At 53.5% G+C, this 13909-nt stretch overlaps 1 non-coding gene and 2 pseudogenes across 1 annotated transcript; all 3 read left to right on the plus strand.

Annotated features, from left to right (window-relative positions):
* The first annotated feature begins 10267 nt into the window (after positions 1 to 10267).
* LOC146859293 (18S ribosomal RNA) lies at positions 10268 to 11997 on the plus strand (annotated as a pseudogene).
* A 926-nt stretch (positions 11998 to 12923) lies between these two features.
* LOC146859294 (5.8S ribosomal RNA) lies at positions 12924 to 13077 on the plus strand. The gene has a single exon (XR_014980463.1). It is a non-coding gene; the product is annotated as a 5.8S ribosomal RNA (ribosomal RNA).
* Positions 13078 to 13518: 441 nt separating this feature from the next.
* The window catches only part of LOC146859295 (28S ribosomal RNA), a 4287-nt pseudogene continuing 3896 nt past the window's right edge, over positions 13519 to 13909 (plus strand).

Below are 13909 nucleotides of genomic sequence, written 5' to 3' on the forward strand. Positions count from 1 at the left end.
GCATTTATGTCGCAAAAGGAGGCATCAAGTTTTGATTTGTAAAGATCTTCTTGGACATCCATATTTACAATAATTTGTGCATCATCTTCATAGTTTTAACGGGTAAAGTTGAACAATATAATCTGGACCGGTAAGAAGGTTTGGTAAATGTTGAATAATAGAGGAATAATAGAGGAGGTGTGAGGGGGCACCAAAGGGATGCCACAGTGCTGAGTATGAGGTGCTGGTGTGAAAGGTAGTAGGTATACCAAGCTTTGTCTGTCTTTCAGGTAAAAGTAATTATTTTTAGAGCATTTTCATGTGTTCCAAGATGATGGGGTCATGGTAGTACTGTGTGGAGGTTGAAAGTGTCAAATGCCGCTGACAGGTCTAGAAGCATTAAGATGACACATCTGTTCTTGTCTACTGTGAGTTTTAAGTCATCTCAAAAGGTTAAGAGGACTGTCTTAATCTGGATTTTTAATCTGACATCAAGTCATTTTCTCCGTAAACTTGAGTGGCTCAGTAAAAACCACTCTTTCAAATACTTTACCAAGAAAGGGTAAGTAGATGTTGGGCTGGGGTTTGCTGGGCCGGATGGATCATAATCCTATTTCATGAATCCTGAAATCCTGTCGGACATCAGGCTGCAAGGAATTATTTTTTCTGCTGTCTGATTTGAGACAACAGCTCCCGATACCTGTCAGCAGATCCATCTTGGGAATTCCAGCAATGAGGAATGGGCCTGACTGACAGTGGAAACATTCCTGCTTCCAGGTAGGGTTCCTATTTTTCTCCTTTTATTAGAACTTTACCAAGTGCGTACATCTCAAAATGTATAAATTGTTTAAGAAATGTTCCCAAAATTGAAAAGCTGTTAGCTAAGCAACTTCACACACTAGTAATAGAGATCTTGTTGTACAAGTGATATCTGTCCTTATATAGTACCGTCAATGAACAAGGTTTGTTTGGGGGTAAATAACTCACTACAACATGCTGTAAGAATAAATCAAGTCACACAACAGCTATGTAAAGTCAGTAAACACTGAGGTGGGTTGTAAATGTATGTACTGCTGGGGAATATTTTGTCTATTTAATTCATGGTCTTTACATTTGAAAGCTACATAATACAAAGTAGGACTCTCATATCATGAGGCTAATCTCACATTTTGACAAATTATTTGCTGCACTCCACTGCATCCCACAAAATCTTGACATTCTCTAGAGCATTTTACTGAATAGTTAAAGTTGCACAAATCTACATGTCTGTAACTTCTCTGTGCTCAACTGGCTTGGAAGAGATAAATGCATTGGTCTCTTACATGGATTTAGGGCTTGGGTGCAGTTTCAGTTTCCTCCGGTCTTCTTTCCTTTGCAGCCAATTAAAGAATTTAGCAATATTTCGGTAGTTTCCCTTGGTCTACAACACCAGGGGTACTCCTGGCTGCCCCTTTCCTCCTCCCTGTACCCTGACAGCAGGAAGGAGATATTTTGTTCAAGGATAATTGGGTAAGGAGCCAAACCATTGATGCCATTGAGTGCCAGTAGGTTTTTAAATGACACTGATGCTACTTCCATTGCCCCATTCATTGCTTTGCTCTCTCTCACATTAGGAATGTTTACTTCTGGGGTCTCCAACAATATCTTTAATGGCAGCTACTGCTGTTCAATGAAAAGCATCCCGAGCTTTTACAATAGTCGCCGCGTCAGATAAGGCCATCACCTCAGATTGTGATTTCCATTAATTGTGCTCGAGCTACTCTACTGTTTTTTCCCAGCCATCTACTCACTGACGTGAGCCTACTTTACGACCAATCAGCAGCTGGCTTTGCTGTATTCTGATTGGCTTGTTGCCAGCCACATGATGTCATATAAGTCCATATAGCAAAGTAAGCAGACAGATGTAAAATAATACCAACCACCTTTGGAATTACTATCAGCAGCCCTTCTTAACTCGTCCAGGACTGATACCAGTGCAATGTCTTCAAGAATGTTAATCAAGTCCATAAAGATGGATGATTCCACTGATACAGCACCTTTTAGAATTTTAGCTAATGGAGTTAACAAGGTGATGGGAATGGCCATTTGTTGGCTGCCCTGGATCTAAATTTGACATTTTCAGGAAGAGTCTGATTACACCTTTCTGTAGTTCAGTAGGAACAACTCCTGAACTTAGGAACAGATTGACAATTTGCTGTATGGTCGTGAAAGGCACCCTCTGAGAAATACCTTCTCTGAAATCTGAGCTCACTTCTCCATAGCTTCAAATAGATTTCCCTACTTCTTGCACTACTGCCGTAAATCATTAATATTAGCCCCCATTAATGTATGGAGGTCTCTCTGGGATAAGAGAAACAACACTGAATACTAAATAAAGTAGGCATACATGTGAGTACAAAGCCGAGAATTATTCACAGCCTCAACACAGGGAGTCTTACCTGAAGAGAGAACATGTGGGATTCATGACAGCCAAGGCCTGGGTCTGTGAGGAAGATCAGACTGCATCCTTCACTCTCCAGAAAAGCCCATGACCAGAACAGCATTGCATACGCAAGTATAAGCCGCTGGAAACCCCACCCACACCCCTCAGTAATCCCTCGCTAAGAAAGTTCCCACACCATACCACCACGGTATCCTATGGTGTCCCAGTGGAGTAAGAGAGTAGATGGTGGTGTATGAAGTATGCTAAAGGTTCAGGAGGCTCTAAAAGGGTGACACCCATCTCTGCCGGGTACTGAGTATGCTCACCATAGAGTTGACTCCTGGTAGTCATTTCTCTAAAACTGAGCATGACAGGAAGTGTGTTGCCTCATGCTCCTGCAAGACCTTCATTTTGTTCCCTCAGTGATGAGGGGATTCTGCCGACTCAGAATACATACCTAGGGCTAGATTTATGAAGCCCTTGCATCACGCAAGGCGACATAAGGCAACACGAGGGCTTCAGTGAGCTTTACTAAGCCATTCGAAGCACCTTGAGTGGCTCTGCGTGGCTTGGTAAATCCAGAGTAATGCAAGGCAGCGCAAATCACTGCCGTGCTTTTCTCTGCATTGGGAAGTCATTCAATGAGTGGAGTGCGGGCATTCCCACACATCCACCCATGAAGTCTGGCACAATCGCAGATGTACTAAGGGTAGTAAACCTCGGATTGCGTCAAATTGTACACAATTCCAACAGAGGAGTAAAGAGGGGAAATATGTGAATTTCTCCCTATTATGTCCTCTTTTTACATGTGCAGCATTTTGCAGCGCACTTAGAAAAAAGAAAATGCGTCTGAGGATTGTTTTTGTGCAGAAAGGTGTCCCTTCCTGCCATTTCACTACTGAGTCCCCCACAGTCAATATATACTCCAAAAACACCAATGGTCCTTATGCAGCACTTTATGCATTCCACGCATACCAGGGGAAAAACAAAGACATTAGAAAGAGAACAGTCCACAGAGAACAAAGCACCGTCAGGAGAGAGCTCTGATCTGCAACCATGCAGTGAGTGACATAACAGGCTTCACATATCCCACAAGGCATGTCTCCTTAGGCCAGCTTTTCTGTGAGAGTTACATGATCCGCACAAACATAAAGAAAACTAGAAATTTCCTAAGTCGCAGGAAGCCCAGTAACCAGGAACAATGTAAGATTATACTTGCATAAAAAAATAATGCATGGGTCGAAAAATAATTCACTTAACAGCACCAAACACTCTACAAAATTGTAATCTTTAACTGAGATTTTGACTGATAACTTATAGGTAACGTTTTCTGGGACATCATTCAGCCACTGCCATTAAGACTTGTTTCACTGCATGTGATTGGCTATCCCACATTCTCTCTTGGCTATCTCACATTCTCTCCTGCCATCCAGTTGGAATAGATAATGTTATCCCACCCCATTCCTTGGTAACCTTTTTCAATTGGTGGCATTCAGATTGACTAAGGATAATGGTTTTTCTCTGCAATTGTTTTAATAAAACCGTACAATTTTCATGAATTTCACATAATTTGCAATGTTTTTAAAAAATGTAGGAGAAAAGGTGAGTTTGCGAGAGAGACTCCTCGAAAAACAAACTTTTAGCAGGTGAAACCTCCACAAACATGCTTTTAAAAAGAAAATTGTCCTGTAAAAATATTTTTTACATCAAATATCTTTTGTAGTTGAAGGTTCGGAAATTTAGCAAGTTTGACAATGCGTCTACTATTCATGCCAAATTTTGAGTGCAAAGTCTTTGTTTTTGTACAGCCCTAGCATTAAGTGCAAGATGAACAAATCTTTGTGAACTTTTACAATATGTTGTATGTTATTATAAAACCCATGCACAACATTTTCCACACACACAATTACTAGCCACTAGCCACTCAAACAGTCCTTTTGGGAGTAACAATCTCACGTTATAACTTTTATTTGAAGACTGCTGGATTATCATAATAATTCACTATTCACAGCAAGTTCTAGTGCTCCAGGACTCTCAAATAAAAGTGTTTCTTGCTGTTCCAAAAACATAAATATTGCACTGCAAATCCCTCGCGTCCCTCGATGGGATTGATGAATCATGGCTTGAATCATGAATGGGCAGCGCACAAACCGTGAACAGGATTACAAATCAGAGGATCAGAGAAGGTGAGAAAAGGACGAGAAGATTAGACCCTGGAGCACTCTGGGACATGCACAGAGGAGGTTGGATCAGAAACATGGAGAGCACTGCACCTAATTACAGCACTAGGGATAATGCCAACTGTGTTGAAAACGTTTGGACCTGTGATGATGAATGGAATTTGAAACATAGAAACTAAAAAGTATAATGGATTAATGGAAATAACATGTTTTTTCCTCACAATACTCCTGCCATCAAAGTAGTGTTTGGCATCCATCTCTACCACTCTTTTTCAAGTACTGTAGTACTTCTGTGCAAGTGCCTTTTTAGGTATGGCAAAGACAAACTCTTACGTTTAATACACATAGGGGCTTATTTATGGGATTTTGGCACCGGGCAGCGTAGCAAGTCAAAGTGAAAGGGCAAGAATGCACTGTATTTAAGCAATACGGTGCATTCATGTCCTTTCTCCCTGTGCTGACACTGTTTCGGCAGCCTAGCACCAACGTACGCATCATTGAACCATGGTGCAAGGGTGCCTTTTTTGCAAGCAGGATTGTTTTTTCCAGGAAGTAGCATCTTCCTGTACAAAAACAATCCTAAGCGGCGCTTTCCTCTTATGTGTGCTGCAGAATTCAGCACACATAGAAAGAGGTAAAAGCAAGGAGAAATAAACATATTTTTCCTTGTTACTCCTCATCTCGGTAGGCGTACGGATTTGGAGCTTCCCCAGGTTCACATCACTTTGCAAATCTGAGAGCATCAAATTCCATGGGTGTTGCATGAGACAACTCACTGCAATGCCCAGAGAACACCTCCTGGGTGCATAGTAAGGCGAAACTGCGATTTGCGTTGTGTCACCTTACTTATGATTTATGAGGCCACTCAAGGCCACATAAGGTTGCTTTGCTTGGCTTTATAAATCGAAATTAGAGCCTTACGTAATGCGTGTACCACTTTATGTGGTGCAAAAGTGATGCAGGGCTCTCGTAAATAACCCCCGTAGAGTAAGATTTTCGTTAGCCCTCTTCAAATGATTGGCTTGCTTGGCAGATGCTCCATCAGCCATCATTGAGTTGAAATGGTTTAACTGTGGAATACCGACTACAAAAACATCATTATAGAAATTGTCTCAAAAACATTGATAACCAAAATATAGAGTCTAAATGGTATCTATGTACATTACAAATAATATTGAAAACTTAAATATTGTCATGTTACGTATCGATATTAGTAGGGCTGGGTTAAATTAGCGTAGGTCCTGAGGGTCAGTGTGCCCGGGACAGGGGTCCGATCTCCTCGGCCTGGCTGGGTTGAGAAGCTGGGAGCGGCCCCGGGTCCTGGGTTTCGGTCAGGGCCATGAGGAGTGGGAGCCCCTGTCCTGTGGCCTGCCAAGTGTCCATCTGCCTGGGACAAGGGTCCCTGGTGCAGAGCCCCGGAGCCCTGCAAGGGCAGGCGGGAGCCCTACCGCTATGGCTCAGCTCGGGGTGGGCAGATGGGCGTCCTTTCGGTCCCGGCCATCTGGTCGCACATTTCCCCTCGGCCATCTGGTCACAAGCAATGCTTTCCAATGGGGTGACCAGATGGCCCGGCTGCCCTGGAAGTCCCGATGGGGGCTCATTTGCCTCCCACATCCCAGCCAGGGCTCCAGGAGGTTGGGCGGCTCTGGGCCTAGGGTCCCCTGAGTCTTGTGGTATGCACAGGTTCCCAGAAAGAGGGGTAGCTTTCCTCTGGATTACTAGGGGCTGGGTACGCCAGGACACCCCTACCAGGCTGGAGGTTCTCTGCCGGGGACCAAATGGGCTATGCTTGGACAACACCTCCCCTCTGTCTGGGGGCTCCCTTCCCCGGCCCACGGCGTAGCAAAGTGCCCAGGACGGGCTCAATGGGTCATGGGCAGTCCTCCCCTGGGTATCCAGGCCATAGAGCTCCAGCAGTCCTCCCCATGCCTGAGGCCCATCCTGGGTCCCTCAGCCCCCGGAAAGCGGAGCCCCTGAGCCCTGCAAGGGCAGCCGGGAGCCCTACCGCGAAGGCTCGGCGCGGGCAGATGGGAGTCCTTTCAGTCCCAGCCATCTGGTCGCACCTTTCCCCTCGGCGACTGGTCACACGCAATGCTTTCTAATGGGGCGACCAGATGGCCGGGCTGCCCTGGAAGTCCCGATGAGGGCTCCTTTGCCTCCCCAATCCCAGCCAGGGCTCCAGGAGGTCAAGCGCCTCCACGCCTAGGGTCCCCTCCGTCACTCGGTGCGCACGGCTTACCAGATTGGGGGGTAGTTTTCCTCTGGATTACTAGGGGCAGGTTATGCCAGAACACCCCTCCCGGGCTGGCGGTTCTTTGCCGGTGACCAGATGGGCTATGCTCAGACAACACCTCTCCTCTGTCTGGGGGCTCCCTCCTCTGGCCCACGGCATGGCAACGTGCCCGGGACGGGCTCCATGGGTCCCGGGCAGTCCCCCCCGGGCATCCGGGCCTGAGAGCTACGGTGGTCCTTCGCGTGCCTGAGGCCCAGTTGGGGTCCACGAGCCCCCCAGGACGCGGAGCCCCCGAGCCCTGCGTGGGCAGGCGGGAGCCCTACCGCGAAGGCTCGGGGTGGGCACATGGGAGTCCTTTCGGTCCCGGCAATCTGGTCGCACCTTTCCCTTCGGCCATCTGGTCACACGCAATGCTTTCCAATGGGGCGACCAGATGGCCGGGCTGCCTTGGAAGTCCAGATGAAGGCTCATTTGCCTCCCGGATTCCAGCCAGGGCTCCAGGAGGTCGGGCGCGTCCGCGCCTAGGGTCCCCTGAGTCTCGCGGTGCGCATGGGTTCCCAGGACGGGGGGTAGCCTTCCTCCAGATTAGTGGGGGCAGGGTCTGCCGGAACACCCCTCCCGGGCTGGCGCTTCTTTGCCGGGGACCAGGTGGGCTTTGCCTGGGCAACACCTCCCCTCCGTCCAGGGGCTCCCTCCTCCAGCCCACGGCGGGGCAAAGTGCCCGGGACGGGCTCCATAGGTCCCGGGCTGTACTCCCCCGGGCGCCCAGACCCGAGAGCTCTGGTGGTCCTCCCCATGCCTGAGGCCCAGCCGGGGTCCCCGAGCCCCCAGAGACGCAGAGTCCCTGAGCCCTGCGTGGGCAGGTGGGAGCCCTACGGCAAAACCTCGGGCGGGCAGATAGGAGTCCTTTCGGTCCCGGCCATCTGGTCACACCTTTCCTCTCGGCCATCTGGTCGCACGCAATGCTTTCCAATGGGGCGACCAGATGGCTGGGCTGCCCTGGAAGTACGGATGAGGGCTCATTTGCCTCCTGGATCCCAGCCAGGCCTTCAGGAGGTCGGGCACGTTCACGCCCAGGGTCCCCTGATTCTCGCGGTGCGCACAGGTTCCCAGAAAGAGGGGTAGCTTTCCTCCGGATTAGTAGGGGCAGGGTATGTCGGAACACCCCTCCCGGGCTGGCGGTTCTTTGCCGGGGACCAGATGGGCTATGCCCGGACAACACCTCCCCTCTGTCTGGGGGCTCCTTCCTCCGGCCCACGGCGTGACAAAGTGCCCGGGACAGGCTCCATGGATCCTGGGCAGTCCTCACCTGGGCGTCCGGGTCCAAGAGCTCCGGTGGTCCTCCCCGTGCCTAAGGCCCAGCCGGGGTCCCTGAGCCCCCAGAAAGCAGAGCCCCCGAGCACTGAAAGGGCAGGTGGGAGCCCTACGGCAAAGGCTCGGGCGGGCAGATGGGCGTCCTTTCGGTCCCGGCCATCTTGTTGCAACCGTCCCCTCGGCCATCTGGTTGCGCACAATGCTTCCAATGGGGCGACCAGGAGGTCGGACGTATCTGCGCCTAGGGTCTTCTCAGTCTTGCAGTGCGCACAGGTTACCAGAAAGGTGGGTAGCCTTCCTCCGGATTACTAGGGACACGGTACTCTGGAACCCCTGTCGGTCTAGCGGTCCTCAGCTGGCAGCTGGATGGGCCAGGATGCCGCACCAGCCCTGGGTCCGTCCCCAGATCTGCTGCTTGGCAGGCTACCCTGGATAGGGTCCAGCGGGCATGGGGAGCCTCCCCCTCCTTGGCTGGGTCCAGGGGCCCCAGGGAGGGTATCCTCCCCACCCCAGGCTCCGTCCTTGGTCCTGCTACATGGCAGGGTGCCCGAACGAGGTCCCGCGGGCCCGGGTAGGCTTCCCCTTTGCCTCCAGGCCTGGGAGCCCCGGCTGGGTCTGGGGGCCCCACCAGGCCCCGGCTCGGGTACTCCACCCCTGGACCCCGTCCCCAGGCCTGCTGCCCCGCAAAAGACCCGGGACGGGGTCCCATCATGCCCGGGGAGCCTCCCCTTGCTTGGCTGGGCTCAGGGGCTCCCTGAGGCCCTGGGGAGGGTGGCCTCCCTACCCCGGGCTCGGTCCTTGGTCCTGCCACGTGGCAGGGTGCCTGGGATGGTGTCCGGTAGGCCCAAGGAGGCTTCCCCTGTGCCTCTGGGCCTGGGAGCCGTGACTGGGTCCAGGGGCCCGCCGGGCCCTGGGTCAGGTGCTCTGGCCCTGGGCCCCATCCCTCCGTCTGCCGGCCCACCAATGGCCTGGGACGGGGTTCTGTCATGCCTGGGGAGCCTCCCCCTGCTCGGCTGGGTTCAGCGGCTCCCAAGGGCCTGTGGCCCGGCTGGCCCGGGGAGGCTTCCCCTGTGCCTCTGGGCCTGGAAGCCCCAGCTGGGTCCACGATGAGGGCTCATTTGCCTCCCCGATTTCAGCGAGGGCTCCAGGAGGTCGGGCACTTTCGTGCCTTGCGTCCCATCTGTCACCTTGTGTGCACGGATTACAAGAAAGGGGGGGGTAATTTTCCTCCAGATTACTAGGGAGAGGGTCAGTCAGACCTCCATGAGGTCTGGTGTGTCAAAACAGGGGAAGGCAGAACCCGTGCTTGCCCGCCGGGGCCCCCAGGGGCCCGGGTACGCACCTGCCGCTCAGCCTCTTCCCAATGGTCATTTTTCTCCGAGTTTGCTCAGTCAGACCTCCATGAGGTAAGGCGATTCTGAGACCGGGGAAGGCAGCACCGGGGCCCCCAGGGGCCCGGGTCTGCGCCCGCCTCTCAGCCCCTTCCTGATGGGCCTTTCCTTTGAGCCTGCTCACCCCGGGAGCAGGCAGGGATGTGAAGCCGGCATCCCCCTGCGCAGGGCGGCCTGCCAGGGATGCCCTGGCTGTACTCTGATCGATTGGGTGCTCTCGGTCCGTTTAGGGATGGACTGCTAGGCCAACCTTGGCTGTTGTTTCAAGCAAGGAGCTTCCGCCGCGTATGGACCGTCTGACTCGAGGGCCTGGCGCCTCGTGGGAGGCCTTTCACCCTACCCAGCAGAGCAAAGGCTGAGTGGCCCCGGCAGCTCGTGCCCCCCAGTGGTCTGACCCGAGCGGACGGGGTCGGGTGGCACCAGGCCCTCGAATGCTGCTGCCCGGCACGTCTGTAGGCCCCGTGCGCCATGCCGTCACCCCTCTCCGCCCAGCACATTTCCACAGCAGCTCCGAAGGGAGCTGCCGCCTCCAGGCTCCGGCTCCCCTGCGTCTCGCTAAGGCTGCGCCTCGGCCTGCCTCTCCCTTCCAGGGGAGACGGCTGGGCCCGCCGGTGCCCATGCGACCGCACCTCTCTAACGAGCCCTCCCGCCCAGGTGGGCAGGCTTCTTCTCCTAGCAGGCTCCCGAGAGGGAGGGGTGCACGAAGGTTGTCCGGTCGGGGAGATCCCACCCCATCAGCAGGTGCGGCTACATGGTTGATCCTGCCAGTAGCATATGCTTGTTTCAAAGATTAAGCCATGCACGTGTAAGTACACACACTCGGTACTGTGAAAATGCGAATGGCTCATTAAATCAGTTATGGTTCCTTTGATCACTCCATCTGTTACTTGGATAACTGTGGTAATTATAGAGCTAATACATGCCGATGAGCGCTGACCTCCCGGTATCTGCGTGCATTTATCAGACCAAGACCAATCCAGCGCTTTGGTGACTCTAGATAACCTCGGGCCGATCGCACGTCCCCATGAAGGCGACGATACATTTGGATGTCTGCTCTATCAACTTTCAATGGTACTTTCTGTGCTTACCATGGTGACCACAGGTAACGGGGAATCAGGGTTCGATTCCGGAGAGGGAGCCTGCGAAACAGCTACCACATCCAAGGAAGGCAGCAGGCGCACAAATTACCCACTCCTGGGGAGGTAGTGATGAAAAATAACAATACAGGACTCTTTCGAGGCTCTGTAATTGGAATGAGTACACTTTAAATCCTTTATCGAGGATCCATTGGAGGGCAAGTCTGGTGTCAGCAGCAGCGGTAATTCCAGCTTCAATAGCGTATATTAAAGTTGCTGCAGTTAAAAAGCTTGAAGTTGGATCTTGGGATCAAGCTACCGCCTGTCCCAGCCCCTGCCTCTTGGCGCCCCCTTGATGCTCTTGACTGAGAGTCCTGAGAATTCGAAGCGTTTACTTTGAAAAAATTAGAGGTGTTCAAAGCAGGCCGGTCGCCTGAATACTTCAGCTAGGAATAATGGAATAGGACTCGGGTTCTATTTTGCTGGTTTTCTGAACTGTGGCCATGATTAAGAGGGACGGCCGGGGGCATTCGTATTGTGACGCTAGAGGTGAAATTCTTGGACCGGTGCAAGACGAACCAAAGCGACAGCATTTGCCAAGAATGTTTTCATTAATTAAGAATGAAAGTCGGAGGTTCGAAGATGATCAGATACCGTCGTAGTTCCGACCATAAACGATGCCGACTAGCGATCCGGCGGCGTTATTCCCATGACCCGCCGAGCAGCTTCCGGGAAACCAAAGTCTTTGGGTTCTGGGGGGAGTATGGTTGCAAAGCTGAAACTTCAAGGAATTGACAGAAGGGCACCACCAGGAGTGGAGCCTGCACCTTAATTTGACTCAACAAGGGAAACTTTTCTCGATTCTGTGGGTGGTGGTGCATGGCCGTTCTTAGTTGTTGGAGCGATTTGTCTTGTTAATTCCGATAACGAACGAGACTCCTCTATGCTTACTAGTTACGCGACTCCCAGCGGTCGGCGTCCAACTTCTTAGAGGGACAAGTGGCGTTCAGCCACATGAGATCGAGCTATAACAGGTCTGTGATGCCCTTAGATGTCCGGGGTTGCACGCGTGCTACTCTAAACGGACCAGCGTGTGTCTACCCTTCGCTGACAGGTGCGGGTAACCCGCTGAACCCCGCTCATGATAGGGATTGGGGATTGCAATTATTTCCCATGAAAGAGGAATTCCCTGTCAATGCTTGTGTTGATCAAGTCCCTTCCCTTTGTACACACCGCCCGTCGCTATTACCGCTTGAATGGTTCATTGAGGTTCTCTGATTGGCCCCGCCGGGGTCGGCAACGGCACTGGCGGAGCGCCGAGAAGACAATCAAACTTGACAATCTAGAGGAAGTAAAATTCGTAACAAGGTTTACCGTAGGTGAACCTGCGGAAGGATCATTAACGGCGGAGCGCCTGAGCGACCTACGGCACCAGCCCAAAGCCCTAGGCCTGCCTCCTGCAAGCACCCACTGTAGGCACAGGGCCCTGCCCTGGCGCGCCCTGGCCGGTGGAGCGGTTTGTGGCTGCATGGGGTGCTTGGCTGAGGACCGGGCCTATGGCAGGCCTCTTCCACCAGGGAGGACCCGACTGACGCATGAGGGACCTGGGACGGACGCAGCCCCTGTCCCCTGTCCCTTTCTGGGAGAGGCACAGCGGTAGTCCCTTCCAAGACGGAACCCAAGCTCACCTGCCATGACCCCCACGGTTAGGGGGAAACCGAATGGCTGTGCATCCCCGGGCAGGTACTGCCCCACCCTCGAAAGGCCATGCCACTGGCTGGGTCCTCCTGCGCCTGAGTCACGGCCCAACCGGGTTCCGGGCGACCGTGGAGCGGCCCTTCTCGTGCGGCAGGGTGGCCTGGAAGAGAAGGGGCTGAGGGCCTGTGAGGGCACCTCGGCTCCTCTCGGTGGGAGGCGTGCGGGATGGGGAGCCACCTGGCCCGGGCGAGGGTGGGGTGGACTAATCGCCAGCCCTCCGGCACGGCTTGGGGCCGCCTGGCAACGGACGGCTGACATGCAGGTGTTGCCAGGTACCATGTTTGACCCAGTCCTGTGTGGCCAGGCTGAGGGGTTTGAATACTTGCGCGGTCCATCCCGGGTTACACCGGGAGGGACCGACGGCTGCGGGGCTGCCTGCTCCCATTGCTCCGGGAGCCCCCTTCCTCGTAATGTTTTTTTCTCCCAACGATGCAGTCTGACTCCCAGAGGGTAAGCCTTAAACGGGATGCCTGGGCCGTCTCACCACGCGGGCGGTGGATGGACAGCGTCGCCTTCCTCCCGCCTCTCCTGCGCCCGCAGGTGGGTGAACATTTTCGAAAAGTTTCCTGTGACTCTTGGCAGTGGATCACTCTGCTCGCGCATCGATGAAGAACGCAGATAGCTGCGAGAATTAGTGTGAATTGCAGGACACATTGATCATCGACACTTCGAACGCACCTTACGGCCCCGGGTTCCTCCCGGGCCTACGCCTGTCTGAGGGTCGCTTGATCGCCAATCGCCCCGGGGCTTCCCCGGGACACGGCTGGGGCCGTCGCAGGGTTAGCTCCGCTTCCCTTCGTCCCCCCACAAGGTCAGGCCCCCTGATCGCTTGTGGCAGGGTCCCTCGCTGGGTCTTGCCGCTGAGGTACATCGCGGGCGCGTCTGGCCCCGAGAAGGGGTCTCACGACCGGTCTGCCCAGGGCCTGTCCCAGGGTGCCTGGCTGCGTGCTGTGTGTGGCTGTCTGTGAAGTCCCACCGGCTGCCCGCGTGCACGTGCCTCGGGCGCCCACCTCTGCGGCCGGCTCCCCGGGGAAGGCGAATGCCCTCCAGATCCGATCCGGGGAAAGAGGGCGCACACGCTGCCGGGACGCCAGGCCCCTGCTCCGGCAGGGGCTGGCCTCCCCAGGCATCTCCCCCTGACGCTACGGCATTTTTTTTCCGACTACTACCTCAGATCAGACATGGGGACCTGCTGAATTTAAGCATATTACTAAGCGGAGGAAAAGAAACTAACCAGGATTCCCCCGGTAACGGCGAGTGAAGCGGGAAGAGCCCATGCCGAATCCCCGTTCAGCGGCGGGAGTAGGAAATGTGACGTACAGAAGACCGACTACCTGGCGTCGCTCAGGGGGCCCAAGTCTTTCTGATCGAGGCTCACCCCACGGACTGTGTTAGGCCGGTAGTGGCTCCCAGGCGCGCCGGGATCAGGTCTTCTCGGAATTGGGTTGCCTGGGAATTCAGCCCAAAGCGAGTGGTAAACTCCATCTAAGGCTAAATACGGGCGCGAGACCGATAGCCAACAAGTACCGTAAGGGAAAGTTGAAAAGAACTTTGAA

The sequence above is a fragment of the Triturus cristatus genome, chromosome 3_2 (genome assembly GCF_964204655.1).
Source record: "Triturus cristatus chromosome 3_2, aTriCri1.1, whole genome shotgun sequence".
Taxonomy (NCBI): Eukaryota; Metazoa; Chordata; class Amphibia; order Caudata; family Salamandridae; genus Triturus; species Triturus cristatus.